We start from the raw sequence: 16,484 nt of genomic DNA on the forward strand, positions 1-16,484 counted from the left end.
GGGAAATAAAAGGTCTACTGCTACAATTAAAAGTTTAGTATTGAAATATGACTTAAGCATCTCCTGGAGAAATAATTCAAAAACTTAAAATGGAAATCAATTTTAAATCTTTTTGACATATTTAATATATCAATATCTCTATTAATACTAACATGAATTCTGACACAGAAGGCCAAGCTAAATGGAACTTAAAAATACTCTATATGATTAGATCATATGATATTGTAACTTTTGTCTCTAAATGATCAGGTACTCAGTCATGTCCCACTCTGCTACCCCATGTCAGACTGCAGCTCACCAAGCTCCTCTGCCCGTGGGATTTTCCATGTAAGAATGCTGGAGGGGGTTGCCAGTTCCTTCTCCAGGGGATCCTTCTGACCCAGGGGTCGAGCCCTTGTCCCCTGCATCTCTTTCATTGGTAGGTGGGTTCTATACCACTGTTCCACCTGGGAAGCCCAATAATTAATCATTTTATTCTCTAAACAAAGTTTCATTAAAACACATGGTACTTTTGAGAATATAGTGGAAATATAGAACAATTAGATGAAAGTTTTAGAGTTTCATATAAATTTGATAATTTAGCTTATCCTGTTGGATATGAAGGTTAGTTGCTAAGTCATGTCCAGTTCTTTGCAACTCATGGACAGAGAAGCCCTCTAGGCACCTCTGTTCATGGTATTTTGCAAACAAGAATACTGGAGTGGGTTGCATTTTCCATCTCCAGTTGGATTAATATATTTGGATATGAATACAACATGATTACTTAGAAAATATTCTAATGAAAAATGATAAGTTGATCCATCATTTTAACGTTCAATATGCACTCTACTAAGTTAAGAAAATGAAGCCCACAATCATAGTAAGCTTCAACCAGTATTTTAAAATTTATTAAATACTCCATTAGTTCAGAAAATTAACCAAACAACCCCAGAAATGAAGGGACCCTTTTCCTAGTAATTACATTCCATAAAGCCTTCTCACTTCACTGTTTCAGAGCTGTAGATCAGAAGATTCAACATGGGGATGACCACTGTGTAGAACACGGAAGCCACTTTCAGCTGGAGGAAGGTATCAGATAAGTATAGATGGAGGTGGAATACAACAGGATGATGGCTGTCAGGTGAGACTTTGTGCCTCCCCTCCCCTGTATGCATACAGAAGGTGGAGAAGAGAATGTAGGAGGAGGAGGTGAGGATCAGCAGCAGAGTCCCAACTATATTCACATCAGCAAAAGTGGACAAGATGCTTTCATGCAGGTCTGTATTAGAACATGAGAGCTTAAAAATTGGAGGGGTATCACAGAAGAAGTGATGGATGACATTGGAACTGTAAAATGACAAGCTGCTCACATAACCTGTGTGAACAAGAATTCAACAGTTCTGCTGTAAAAGCCCCTGCTGCCATTTTCAGGCAGACCATCCTGGACATGATCAAGGAGTAAAGGAGAGAGTTGCATATGGCCACATAGCAGTCATGGGCCATTAACCAGAAAAGGATGTATTCAGTTGTGGCCAACACTATAAAGAAGTACATGGGCAGAAAGCAGCCAGCAAAGGAGATGGTTTTCTTCTCTGATAAAGAGTCTACCAGCATCTTTGGAGTGATGGTGGAAGAATAACTAACATCTGCAAAAGACAGGATTGCCAGGAAGAAATACATAGGTGTGTGAAGTCGAGAATCAGTCCTGATTAAAAGGATCATTCCAATATTTCCCACAACTGTAAGTGTGTAAATCACACACACAAAAAAAAAAAAGAAAAGAAAAAAGGATAGCCTGTAGCTCCACTGTGTCTGCTAAACCCAGCAGGAAGAACTCTGTCAGCAAAATACATTTTTTTCTAACCATTTATTAAAGATGCTGTATGCTTACACTTGTATTCCTTGTAAGTATGTCATTGTCCAAATTTCACAAGAAATAGTAGAAATATTAATGAAGTTACTAACACATGGAAAAAATAAAATATTTGGAACCTATAGTAGAGTAAGCAGGGTGACACTGTTTGGATCTCCTTGCAGTCCAAGGGACTCTCAAGAGTCTTCTCCAACACCACAGTTCGAAAGCATGAATTCTTCAGCACTCAGCTTTCTTCACAGTCCAACTCTCACATCCATACATGACCACTAGAAAAACCATAGCCTTGACTAGACGGACCTTCATTGGCAAAGTAATGTCTCTGCTTTTGAATATGCTATCAAGGTTGGTCATAACTTTTCTTCCAAGGAGTAAGCATCTTTTAATTTCATGGCTGCAGTCCCCATCTGCAGTGATTTTGGAGCCCCCAAAATAAAGTCTGACACTGTTTCCCCATCTATTTCCCATGAAGTGATGGGACCGGATGCCATGACCTTCCTTTTATGAATGTTGAGCTTTAAGCCAACTTTTTCACTCTCCACTTTCACTTTCATCAAGAAGCTTTTTAGTTCCTCTTCACTTTCTGCCATAAGGGTGGTGTCATCTGCAAATCTGAGGTTATTATAGTTTATATTATAGGTTATATATTGTAGGTTATAATAGTTTATATTACTTTAAGCTATAAGTATATTTATATACAGGCTTCTTCATGGCTCAGTAGGTAAAGAGTCTGTCTGCAGTGCAGGAGACACATGAAATGAAGGTTAAAGACCTGAATCAGGAAGACTCCCTGGAGAAGGAAATACTGCAAACCTCACCAGTGTCCTTTACTAAAAAGTCCCAAAGACAGAGGAGCCTGGTGGACTACAGTCCATGGCATCACCAGAGAATCAGATTCGACTGAGTGGCTAAACATGGAAATGCATGTTTTTATACTTACAAATTTACATACCTATGAATTTATAAATAACAAATAGTTTATCTACCATGCAATCAATTCTATATGTACCTATACACAATATACTGCAGCAGCATTAACAAAATAAAAGTGAAATGCAATGTTTACACATAATATTTTACGATTTCAGTTGTAAATATTATAAAAACATAATTGTATTTGGGAAGCAAAGCTTCATGAGAGAATATAGTGAGATAGTTCAGTTTTGGTTTACAACATAGTTATACCATCGTTTTGAAATTGTTTTGACTGTTTTGATAGATACTTGGATGGGATGACTTTTTTTTATTATCCTGATAAATGCTTTTAACTTTGTGATTTCTCTCACCATTATCTTTCTTATTGTGACCTTGATCATTGTTGATTGTGTTTTTTCTAATGTCCGTTTGGAGTTACAAGTAAAAAGTAAACTACAGTGAAGGAATTTCATATTTTTAAAACAAATACTTATTTCTGGGGAATCTTGACTTTTCAGGATACCTTTCTGAGATTTGGAAGAATTGCATTTGAGTATGCATTTCAGTCACAAAAATGTTGTTTCCAGTAGTTCTTTTTCCTAAGGGAATACTCAGCATTATTACTGTTCAAAAGCAGACTCTAACTTTATCAGATAAATGATACTATTTGGTATCAGAAATCTTGAATTTAGTGACAGAATGACTCTGTGTTCTGGTTGTAATTCTAAGAGCATGAGAAAAAATCATACTTTCGTCCAATGTAACACGTTTCCCTACCTAGAGTTTTCTATTATGGGTCCAATTAATAAAGCTGTTGTTAGAACTCTTGCTGTTTAACCAATTAGATTCTCACCTGGTTTTCCTGTGTCCTGGTGTTGAGGCTTGTCTATCAATATCATGCTTCAGGTCACTGCTACATCCTCCATGTGAAGACTTATGCTAATTAAACTGACACAGAACTTCATTTTTTCCCTCTCTTTCTCTGAATAATGAAGGGAAACTTATACACACATGTTTTCTTTGTTTATTTTTATTATTATAAGGAATATGCAACAGGTCAAAGGAAGAGTTATATTGGAACTCAAACCATCTTCTTACTATTCAGAATTTTGACCCTCCTTAATCAACAGAAATTGATGAGGCTAGGCAAAAAATTCTGGCAAGTCTTTATTGTGATCTTGATGCAATGGGGTGGGGAGAGTGAAAACCATTATAGGTTCCCTTGCTTGCTCCTCAAAGGGGGGCAAGCTGTTCCTTTTATGGGGTGAGAGTAGAAGTAGGTCCCAAGAATCAGCTGTAGGTGTGATTTATATGGTTTGCAACCTTTTTGATGGTATTAAATGCAGGAAGCATGCAAAGTACCTTGGTTTTGCTCCCAACACTATATTTTTGCTCCCAGCTCTTTAGAAGTGGCAGCTGGGTTTTTGGTCTTATTATTTATTTATTTTTTGTGGGGGTTGGTATTTCTGTGTCTTGTTGTCCATAATTGGCCCAACTGTGCATGTGCACAGTTATCTTTGAGTCCTTCACAGTTTCTTTGTAATTTGTGGTTCAAGGAGACATTTGTCCAGGTGCACACACTGCAGAAAAGAGTCCCAGGTCTCAGGTTCCAGCCTGTTTCAATCCTAGTCCTAACACACCAGTGACATGATGTTCCCATTACACTAAGAATATTCACAGGAAAAAAAAAATGTCCCACTAAAAAAGACATAAATGTGCTTTGGGGTTTCCCATGTGGCACTCTGGTAAAAGAATTCTTCTGCAAATGCAGGAGACACAAGACACAAGGGTTTCATCCCTGGGTCTGGAAGATCCCTTGGAGAAGGAAATGCAATTCTTTCCAGTATTCTTGTTGGGATAATCCCATGGACAGAAGAGTTTAGTGGGTTACAGTCCATGAGGTCACAAACAGTTGGACATGACTGATCACCTAGTACCAAATAATCATACCCCAATTCTGTATTTTACAATCTAGATATTTTAACAGGAAAAAAAAAAAGATACTTATATTTTCCAACAAATTATCTCTTCTTTTTCCTGGATATAGTAGACTTGGATGCCCAAATTCATTGATCTAAAATATAGACAGGATCAAATTTATAATCTCAGTGTGTGAGTGATGAACCTCTGTATTAATAGAATGAAGATTTTGGTTTTGTTTAACAATACCTGAATTTTGCATCCCAGGCTTATCCATATCCTGACCTCCACAGACTTCAAGTTCCTTGAGAGCACAACTCAAATATCCCTCTTGAGATGTATAACACCTAACCCAGTGCCTTTCATAAGATACATGCTTGTTATTTTAAGCCACCAATTCTTGGGAACTTGTTGCAGCAGCAATAAGAAACTAATACTCAACAGAGTAAAGTAACTACCTTCTCTTTCTATTCACCTTCTCCTTAATTACTTTTCTTCATAGTACTCACCCTTGTTGAATGTGAAATATCAATAGGTGCGTATTTGATTCATTTATCTAATAACATGTAAACACCTTGAAAGCATGGTGTTTTTCTTGTTCATCTCTAACAAATATAACATTTCTTGGCAGAAAGTAGTTATATATGTGTAGTAAGTGTGTGTGCATGTGGGTTAAGTCTCTTCAGTCATGTCTGACCAGGCTCCTCTGTCCATCACAATTCTCCAGGCAAGAATACAGGAGTGGGTTGCCATGCCCTCCTTCAGGGGATCTTCCCAGCCCAGGGATAAAACCCAGACGTTTAGTGTCCCCTGAAATAACACAGGGTTCTATACAGTGGTGCTCCTTGGGAAGGCCTCATATAATACATATTATATATTAAATATATGAAAGTATATGCAAGTGGTTAATTTATTGATATTGAATCATAAATATTGTTGAGTTAATATTATATCATGCCAAGAAAGCAAGTGAAATTGAGTGACAGCTTATATTTTTTAAAAGGAACACCTATCGGGGAGGAGCTAAGATGGCGGAGGAGTAGGACGGGGAGAGCACTTTCTCCCCCACAAATTCATCAAAAGAACATTTAAACGCCGAGTAAATTCCACAAAACAACTTCTGAATGCCAGCAGAGGACATCAGACACCCAGAAAAGCAACCCAAGTCTTCGAAAAGAGGTAGGAAAAAATATAAAAGACAAAAAAAGAGACAAAAGAGGGAGGGACGGAGTCCCATCCTGGGAAGGGAGTCTTAAAAAGAGAGAAGTTTCCAAACACCAGGAAACCTTCTCACTGCCGAATCTGTGCTGAGCCTTGGAAGCACAGAGGGCAACATAACAGGGAGGAAAAATAAATAAACAATTAAAACCCGCACATTGCTAGCCCTACGGTAACTCCCCCAGCGGAGAAGCAGCGCAGACGCCTGCATTGGCCATTAGCAAGCGGGGGCTGGGCAGGGAGGCGCAGCGCGGGCTGCCTCGCAAAGATCTGGCCTGAATACCCCGAGCGTTATCTGTGCAAAATAATTTGGGCTAGCAAACCAGACTGTGGGATATCTACCACACGAAAAGCCAGCCCTAACCTAAGACACCACCAGGCCCGCGCACGGAACAAAGGACTGAACAGAGATAGCCGGCGGCAGACCATCCCCCTCCGGTGATAGGCAGCCAGAGCTGGAAGGGGACAATCGCAGCCCCAGAGAGACATTATCTATAAAACTGTAAGCAGGCTTATTTGCTAACTAAAACTTCTTGGGGGTCTGGACGGTCAACATCTGCCTGAGAAGGTGCGCCGGTCGCACACCTAGATAACCGAGTGGCGGGGAGGCGATAAGTTGCAGCAATCCACGTGCCAAACACCTCATCACCTGAGCTGCTCGGATCTGGGAAGGGCACAAAACGCAGGCCCAACCGAGAGTCTGCGCCTCTGAGGACTACCCGAGTGCCTGAACCTGAGCGGCTTGGGCCTGGAAGTGCAGGCAGCCCAGGGCTGGCCATGGATGGTTCCCGGTGGAGCAGCGTGGGCAGAGAGGCTACAAGCACCATGAACGGGGGGCAGATCCAGTGTGGCTGAGGCACTGCGAGCACACGCCGGTGTTGTTTGTTTGCAGCATCCCTCCCTACCTCCCCTCAGCGCAACTGAACAAGTGAGCCTAAAAAAAAAAAAAAAAAAAAAAGTGTCCTCCACCATCCCTTTTGTGTCAGGGCAAAAACCAGACACTGAAGAGACCAGCAAACGGAAGAAAATATAACAGAGGGAACCGCCTTGGAAGCTACAGGCAATAGATTAAAACCCTGTGGTTAGTACCAACTACATAGGAAGGGGCCTATAGATCTTGAGAAATGTAAGTCGGACCAAGGAACTAGCCAAAAATGAACTGAACCCGCAATACTCACAACAAAACCAGAGAAAATCCTAGATATATTATTACTATTTTTACGATCATTCTTTCTTTCCTTTTTTTTAATTTTTTTAATTAAAAAAATTTAAGTCCTCTATTATTCCTTTTATTTTCACTTTTACAACCGATTATTTTGCAAAAAAAAAAAAAAAGACTCCATTTTTTTAAAATCAAACTTCATATATATATATTTTATAATTTTTTTGACCTTGTTTTTTTTTTCCCCCCTTCTTTTCTTTAACATTGTATTTTTGAAATTCCAAACTCTAATCTAGATTTTTAATTTTAGCTTTTTGGTATTTGTTATCAATTTTGTACATAAAGTTTTTTTTTATAATTTCTGTGACCCTTTTTTATTTTCTCTTTTTCTTTTTCTCTGTTTCTTTCTCTTCTTCTTTTAAATAACATTGTATATCTGAAATTCCAAACTCTACTCTAGATTTTTAATTTATGCTTTTTGGTATTGGTTATCAATTTTGTACCTGTATTTACTTTATAATTTATGCGGCTTTGTTCTTTTTTTTTTTTTTTTTCTCTCTCTCTTTCTTTTTTTTCTTCTTTTTTTAACATTGTATTTTTGAAATTCCAAACTCTACTCTAGATTTTTAATTTACACTTTTTGGTATTAGTTATCAATTTTGTACCTATATTTTCTTTATAATTTTCACGACCTTGTTTTTGTTTGTTCATTTTTTCTCTCTTTCTTTTCCTTCTTCTTTTCTTTAACATCGTATTTTTGAAATTCCAAACTCTACTCTAGATTTTTAATTTTTGCTTTTATGTATTTGTTACCAATTTTATACCTTTAAGAACCCAATCTTCAGTACCTATTTTTCACTAGGGAGCGAGATTACTGGCTTAACTGCTCTCTCTCCCTTTGGACTCTCCTTTTTCTCCACCAGGTCGCCTGTGTCTCCTCCCTAACCCCTCTCTACTCTACCCAACTCTGTGAATTTCTGTGTGTTCCAGACGGTGGAGAACACTTAGGGAACTGATTACTGGCTGGATCTGTCTCCCTCCTTTTCATTCCCCCTTTTATCCTCCTGGCCACCTCTGTCACCTTCCTCCTTCTTCTCTTCTCTGTATAACTCCGTGAACAACTCTGAGTGGTCCAGTTGTGGAGTGCATATAAGGAAGAGATTACTGGATAGCCCACTCTCTCCTCTATTGATTCCACCTCATCTCATTCAGGTCGCCTCTAACTCCCTCCTCCCTCTTCTCTTCTCCATATAACACTGTGAACCTCTCTGGGTGACCCTCACAGTACAGAAACTTTTCATCTTTAACGTAGATGTTTTATCAATGGTGCTGTATAGAAGGAGAAGCTATGAAACTACTGTAAAAATAAGACTGATAACTGGAAGCAGGAGGCTTAAGTCGAAACCCTGACTCCAGGGAGCTCCTGACTCCAAGGAACATTAATTGACAGGAGCTCATCAAATGCCTCCATACCTGCACTGAAACCAAGCACCACACAAGGGCCAACAAGTTTCAGGGCAAGACATACCAAGCAAATTCTACAGCAACAAGGAACACAGCCCTGAGCTCCAAGATACAGGCAGCCCAAAGTCACCTCAAAACCATAGCCATCCCATAACTCATTACTGGACATTCCATTGCACTCTAGAGAGAAGAAATACAGCTCCACCCACCAGAACACCGACACAAGCTTCCCTAACCAAGAAACCTTGATAAGCCACCTATACAAACCCACACAGAGTGAGGAAACACCACAATAAAGAGAACTCCACAAACTGCCAGAATACACAAAGGACACCCCAAACTGAGCAATTTAAACAAGATGAAGAGGCAGAGGAATACCCAGCAGATAAAGGAACAGGATAAATGCCCACCAAACCAAACAAAAGAGGAAGAGATAGGGAATCTACCTGATAAAGAATTCTGAATAATGATAGTGAAATTGATCCAAAATCTTGAAATCAAAATGGAATCACAGAAATAGCCTGGAGACAAAGATTGAGAAGATGTAAGAAAGGTTTAACAAGGACCTAGAAGAAATAAAAGAGAGTCAATATATAATGAATAATGCAATAAATGAAATTAAAAACACTCTGGAGGCAACAAATAGTAGAATAACAGAGGCAGAGGATAGGATTAGTGAATTAGAAGATAGAATGGTAGAAATAAATGAATCAGAGAGGATAAAAGAAAAACTAATTAAAAGAAATGAGGACAATCTCAGAGACCTCCAGGACAATATTAAACGCTACAACATTCGAATCATAGGGGTCCCAGAAGAAGAAGACCAAAAGAAAGACCATGAGAAAATACTTGAAGAGATAATAGTTGAAAACTTCCCTAAAATGGGGAAGGAAATAATCACCCAAGTCCAAGAAACCCAGAGAGTCCCAAACAGGATAAACCCAAGGCAAAACACCCCAAGACACATATTAATCAAATTAACAAAGATCAAACACAAAGAACAAATATTAAAAGCAGCAAGGGAAAAACAACAAATAACACACAAGAGAATTCCCATAAGGATAACAGCTGATCTTTCAATAGAAACTCTTCAAGCCAGGAGGGAATGGCAAGACATACTTAAAGTGATGAAAGAAAATAACCTACAGCCCAGATTATTGTACCCAGCAAGGATCTCATTCAAATATGAAGGAGAAATCAAAAGCTTTTCAGACAAGCAAATGCAGAGAGAATTCAGCACCATCAAACCAGCTCTCCAACAAATACTAAAGGATATTCTCTAGACAGGAAACACAAGAATGGTGTATAAATTCGAACCCAAAACAATAAAGTAAATGGCAATGGGATCATACTTACCAGTAATTACCTTAAATGTAAATGGGTTGAATGCCCCAACCAAAAGACAAAGACTGGCTGAATGGATACAAAAAAAAAAAAGACACCTACATATGTTGTCTACAAGAGACCTACCTCAAAACAGGGGACACATACAGACTGAAAGTGAAGGGCTGGAAAAAGATTTTCCATGCAAATAGGGACCAAAAGAAAACAGGAGTAGCAATACTCATATCAGATAAAATAGACTTTAAAACACAGGCTGTGAAAAGAGACAAAGATGGTCACTGCATAATGATCAAAGGATCAATCCAAGAAGAAGATATAACAATTACAAATATATATGCACCCAACACGGGAGCACTGCAATATGTAGGACAAATGCTAACAAGTATGAAAGGAGAAATGAACAATAACACAATAATAGTGGGAGACTTTAATACCCCACTCACACCTATGGATAGATCAACTAAACAGAAAATTAACAAGGAAACACAAACTTTAAAGGATACAATAGACCAGTTAGACCTAATTGATATCTATAGGACATTTCATCTCAAAACAATGAATTTCACCTTTTTCTCAAGTGCACATGGAACCTTCTCCAGGATAGATCACATCCTAGGCCATAAATCTAGCCTTGGTAAATTCAAAAAAATAGAAATCATTCCAAGCATCTTTTCTGACCACAATGCAGTAAGATTAGATCTCAATTACAGGAGAAAAACTATTAAAAACTCCAACATATGGAGGCTGAACAACATGCTGCTGAATAACCAACAAATCACAGAAGAATTCAAAAAAGAAATCGAAATTTACTTAGAAACTAATGAAAATGAAAACACAACAACCCAAAACCTATGGGACACTGTAAAAGCAGTGCTAAGGGGAAAGTTCATAGCAATACAGGCATACCTCAAGAAACAAGAAAAAAGTCAAATAAATACCCTAACCCTACACCTAAAGCAACTAGAAAGGAAGAAATGAAGAACATCAGGGTTAGTAGAAGGAAAGAAATCTTTAAAATTAGGGCAGAAATAAATGCAAAAGAAACAAAAGGGACCATAGCAAAAATCAACAAAGCCAAAAGCTGGTTCTTTGAAAGGATAAATAAAATTGACAAAACATTAGCCAGACTCATCAAGAAACAAAGGGAGAAAAATCAAATCAATAAAATTAGAAATGAAAATGGAGAGATCACAACAGACAACACAGAAATACAAAGGATCATAAGAGACTACTATCAACAATTATATGCCAATAAAATGGACAACGTGGAAGAAATGGACAAATTCTTAGAAAAGTACAACTTTCTAAAACTGAACCAGGAAGAAATAGAAAATCTTACCATACTCATCACAAGCACAGAAATTGAAACTGTAATCAAAAATCTTCCAGCAAACAAAAGCCCAGGTCCAGACGGCTTCACAGCTGAATTCTACCAAAAATTTAGAGAAGAGCTAACACCTATCTTGCTCAAACTCTTCCAGAAAATTGCAGAGGAAGGTAAACTTCCAAACTCATCCTATGAGGTCACCATCACCCTAATACCAAAACCTGACAAAGATCCTACAAAAAAAGAAAACTACAGGCCAATATCACTGATGAACATAGATGCAAAAATCCTTAATAAAATTCTAGCAATCAGAATCCAACAACACAATAAAAAGATCATACACCATGACGAAGTGGGCTTTATCCAAAGGATGCAAGGATTCTTCAATATCTGCAAATCAATCAATGTAATACACCACATTAACAAATTGAAAAATAAAAGCCATATGATTATCTCAATAGATGCAGAGAAAGCCTTTGACAAAATTCAACATCCATTTATGATAAAAACTCTCCAGAAAGCAGGAATAGAAGAAACATAGCTCAACATAATAAAAGCTATATATGGCAAACCCACAGCAAAGATTATCCTCAATGGTGAAAAACTGAAAGCATTTCCTCTAAAGTCAGGAACAAGACAAGGGTGCTCACTTTCACCATTACTATTCAACATAGTTTTGGAAGTTTTGGCCACAGCAATCAGAGCAGAAAAAGAAATAAAAGGAATCCAAATTGGAAAAAAAGAAGTAAAACTCTCACTATTTGCAGATGACATGATCCTCTACATAGAAAACCCTAAAGACTCCACCAGAAAATCGCTAGAACTAATAAATGAATACAGTAAAGTTGCAGGATATAAAATCAACACACAGAAATCCCTTGCATTCCTATACACTAATAATGAGAAAACAGAAAGAGAAATTAAGGAAACAATTCCATTCACCTTTGCAATGGAAAGAATAAAATACTTAGGAATATATCTACCTAAAGAAACTAAAGACCTATATATAGAAAACTATAAAACACTGGTGAAAGAAATCAAAGAGGATACTAATAGATGAAGAAATATACCATGTTCATGGATTGGAAGAATCAATATAGTGAAAATGAGTATACTACCCAAAGCAATTTATAGATTCAATGCAATCCCCATCAAGCTACCAACGGTATTCTTCACAGAGCTAGAACAAATAATTTCACAATTTGTATGGAAATACAAAAAACCTCGAATAGCCAAAGCTATCTTGAGAAAGAAGAATGGAAATGGAGGAATCAACCTACCTGACTTCAGGCTCTATTACAAAGCCACAGTTATCAAGACAGTATGGTACTGGCACAAAGACAGAAATATAGATCAATGGAACAAAATAGAAAGCCCAGAGATAAATCCACGCACATATGGACACCTTATCTTTGACAAAGGAGGCAAGAATATACAATGGATTAAAGACAATCTCTTTAACAAATGGTGCTGGGAAAACTGGTCAATCACTTGTAAAAGAATTAAACTAGAACACTTTCTAACACCATGCACAAAAATAAACTCAAAATGGATTAAAGATCTCAATGTAAGACCAAAAACTATAAAACTCCTAGAGGAGAACATAGGCAAAACACTCTCCAACATACATCACAGCAGGATCCTCTATGACCCCCCTCCCAGAATATTGGAAATAAAAGTAACAATAAACAAATGGGACCTAATTAACCTTAAAAGCTTCTGCACAACAAAGGAAACTATTAGCAAGGTGAAAAGACAGCCTTCAGAATGGGAGAAAATAATAGCAAATGAAGCAACTGACAAAGAACTAATCTCAAAAAATACAAGCAACTCCTCCAGCTCAATTCCAGAAAAATAAATGACCCAATCAAAAAATGGGCCAAAGAACTAAATAGACATTTCTCCAAAGAAGACATACATATGGCTAACAAACACATGAAAAGATGCTCAACATCACTCATTATCAGAGAAATGCAAATCAAAACCACTGTGAGGTACCATTTCATGCCAGTCAGAGTGGCTGTGATCCAAAAGTCTACAAGCAATAAATGCTGGAGATGGTGTGGAGAAAAGGGAACCCTCTTACACTGTTGGTGGGAATGCAAACTAGTACAGCCACTATGGAGAACAGTGTGAAGATTCCTTTAAAAATTGGAAATAGAACTGCCTTATGATCCAGCAATCCCACTGCTGGGCATACACACTGAGGAAACCAGAAGGGAAAGAGACACGTGTACCCCAATGTTCATCGCAGCACTGTTTATAATAGCCAGGACATGGAAGCAACCTAGATTTCCATCAGCAAATGAATGGATAAGAAAGCTGTGGTACATATACACAATGGAGTATTACTCAGCCATTGAAAAGAATACATTTGAATCAGTTCTAATAAGCTGGATGAAACTGGAGCCTATTATACAGAGTGAAGTAAGCCAGAAAGAAAAACACCAATACAGTATACTAACACATATCTATGGAATTTAGAAAGATGGTAACAATAACCCTGTGTACAAGACAGCAAAAGAGACACTGATGTATAGATCAGTCTTATGGACTCTGTGGGAGAGGGAGAGGGTGGGGTGATTTGGGAGAATGGCATTGAAACATGTATAATATCATGTATGAAACGAGTCGCCAGTCCAGGTTCGATGCACAATACTGGAAGCTTGGGGCTGGTGCACTGGGACGACCCAGAGGGAGGGTATGGGGAGGGAGGAGGGAGGAGGGTTCAGGATGGGGAGCATTGGGTATACCTGTGGCGGATTAATTTCAATGTTTGGCAAGACTAATACAATTATGTAAAGTTTAAAAATAAAATAAAATTTAAAAAACAATTTTAAAAAAAATTTTTAAAAAAAGAATGCTTACAAGGTAATATTTCTTGCTAAAATTAAATATTTCTACATCACATATGTAAATAAATTTCCTTTGATGTATCAAAAACGAAAAAAAACTAAAAATTGACTTACTGTATGACTCCGTGATTACAATTGTGAATATTTATCCCCATGAAATTAAAACTATGTTTATAAAGAAATTGTAAAAAAAATAAATAAATAAAAATAAAAGCAACACCTATCTGACCAATATAATTTTGGTACTTCACACTCACACTTTGTCCTTCACATAAAGTTTTTTGAGTTTGTTATTTTCATGCTAATAAAAACAAAACGAAACAAACAAGCAAATAAAAAACCCTCAGATATGTGAATTTAATAGTTTTGACACTTCACTCTTACAGCTTACCTCTTTACATGAAGGTTTTGGGTTTGTTGTTTTAATGCTGATTAAAAAAAAAAAAAAAGATGGGAAGGAAAATACCAAAATGTGATATAAAAACTCATCAAGTTAAATTACACTGCTAGTTTTTGATGGGCTTTAATGCTAAATAGTAGATGAAAATATGTCTCTATCACTTCCTCCTGTTTCAGCTATCATGTAAGGCACAGCCATTGTTTGTCCAAGTTGGGAATCTCAGCATAGGTGAGGCAAAATGTTCTGATGTTTGAGATCTGTAAATGAAAGGAGCTGTGTCGGGAGCCGTGTTAGGCATTACTGACAAAATGGAGGCATGGCCCAGACCCCTCTCCTCATTCTGCAGGCACGGTTCCAGGAAGAAGGAGTTAGGCCTTGCAATTCTGACTTGTCTTTTCCTCTCCTCAGCTGAGTCGACCTAAAAGGAATATTAAGATGCTTATTGTTTTTGAGAGGAGCATGAGAAGGCACAAAGCCTTCTGCAGCTGTGCTCAGAGAATAATTCATAAAGTTAATCATTGACATTTTTTTAAGGACTTTTACAAAAGAGTGTTCCAGGATGAGCACATAGCCTGCAGCTTGAGGCCATGGGAGGGATTGCTATCTAAAGCCTGTTTGTGAGGAAAATGTTTGTGGCAAATGAGTATGCTGAATTTAGGTCTTAGGAATAATTAAAATAGTTATAAGCTAAAGATTTAAGGAATGTTGTAATGTTAGCATATTCTACTATAGCTTAAAGAAATTAGGGACTTTAGAGATATTATTAGCTAGAAGTCCTTTCTAAGAAATAGTGAGCTTAGGATACTAGGGGCAAACAGGACTTAGAAAAATAAGAAATAAACTGAGGAATGTGGTACACAGCCCAGACATTAGCATGAGTTGCAGCATATTCACAAGGACACATGAGAAAAAGCATATAAGAGAATTGCTGAGGCAGAAACTCCTTTTGAGGGGCAAAAATGCTTTATGGAGACAACAAATCTACGTCAGTGGGAACTGAAAATATCAAACCTCTGACCTAATGCTTTTGTAAAAGTAAAAAAGAGAATCAAAAGCTTGAAATAAAAAGGCAGTCCAAGAAAACTGAGAGGGTGCCTCAGTTTCTCGCCAACACCACTCACCCCTTCAGGTTGAATTCCTGGCTGCTGGAGCTGGACTCTGGCAGAGCTGAATATTATGAAAGAGTGTCAAAAGGTAACTCGGTATTAAAAAATAGGAATAGGTTAGCCACAGGTAAGGAAATCATTTCTATTACAGAGCTTGTAACCCTCTTAAGCAGATAACTTGTATGTGCCATTGACCAACTCAGGTGGTTGATATAAGCCATACATGGGTTAGAATGTCAGTTCTACCAATTAGTAGTTTCATGATATAAGATAGTTTCCTTATTGTAATGTTGACTATGTGGAAACTGAAAAGGAAGGAATAAAATAATCTAGTTTCAAAAATGTGAGTCATTATAAATGTATTGTCTAGCAAACACATGGTCTGGTGCTGGAGCTAAATTATTTTTTCATCTAATTACAGGCTAAACCTAGATACTTAACAAGAAGATATAAACAGGAACATACTTCCTGTTTTATATATATATATATATATATATATATATAATTTGTCTGAGTGATACTGAAAGGTTGTTGCTGAATGAAAAGACGCTGAGATTCTTGGTATCCAGAGGAGAAGAATTCAATCCGGGGCCAGAGACAAGGCTTGATCACTCAGAGCTTTTGTGTAATAAAGTTTTACTAAAGTCTAAAGGAGATAGAGAAAGCTTCTGATATAGGCATCAGAAGGGGGCAGAAAGAGTACCCCCCTGCAAGTCGTCAGCTGGATGTTCTATAATCACTGCTGCTGCTAAGTCCTGCAGTCGTGTCTGACTCTGTGCAACCCATAGACAGCAGCCCACCAGGCTCCCACATCCCTGGGATTCTCTAGGCAAGAATACTGGAGTGGGTTGCCATTTCCTTCTCCAATGCATGAAAGTGAAGAGTCAAAGTGAAGTAGTTCAGTTGTATCTGACTCTTAGC

At 37.7% G+C, this 16,484-nt stretch overlaps 1 pseudogene; it reads right to left on the minus strand.

Moving 5' to 3' along the window:
* Nucleotides 1-913: 913 nt before the first annotated feature.
* On the minus strand, nt 914-1,846 carry LOC133233032 (olfactory receptor 5F1-like; annotated as a pseudogene).
* Nucleotides 1,847-16,484: the final 14,638 nt, after the last annotated feature.

Source organism: Bos javanicus, chromosome 19 (assembly GCF_032452875.1).
Source record: "Bos javanicus breed banteng chromosome 19, ARS-OSU_banteng_1.0, whole genome shotgun sequence".
Taxonomy (NCBI): Eukaryota; Metazoa; Chordata; class Mammalia; order Artiodactyla; family Bovidae; genus Bos; species Bos javanicus.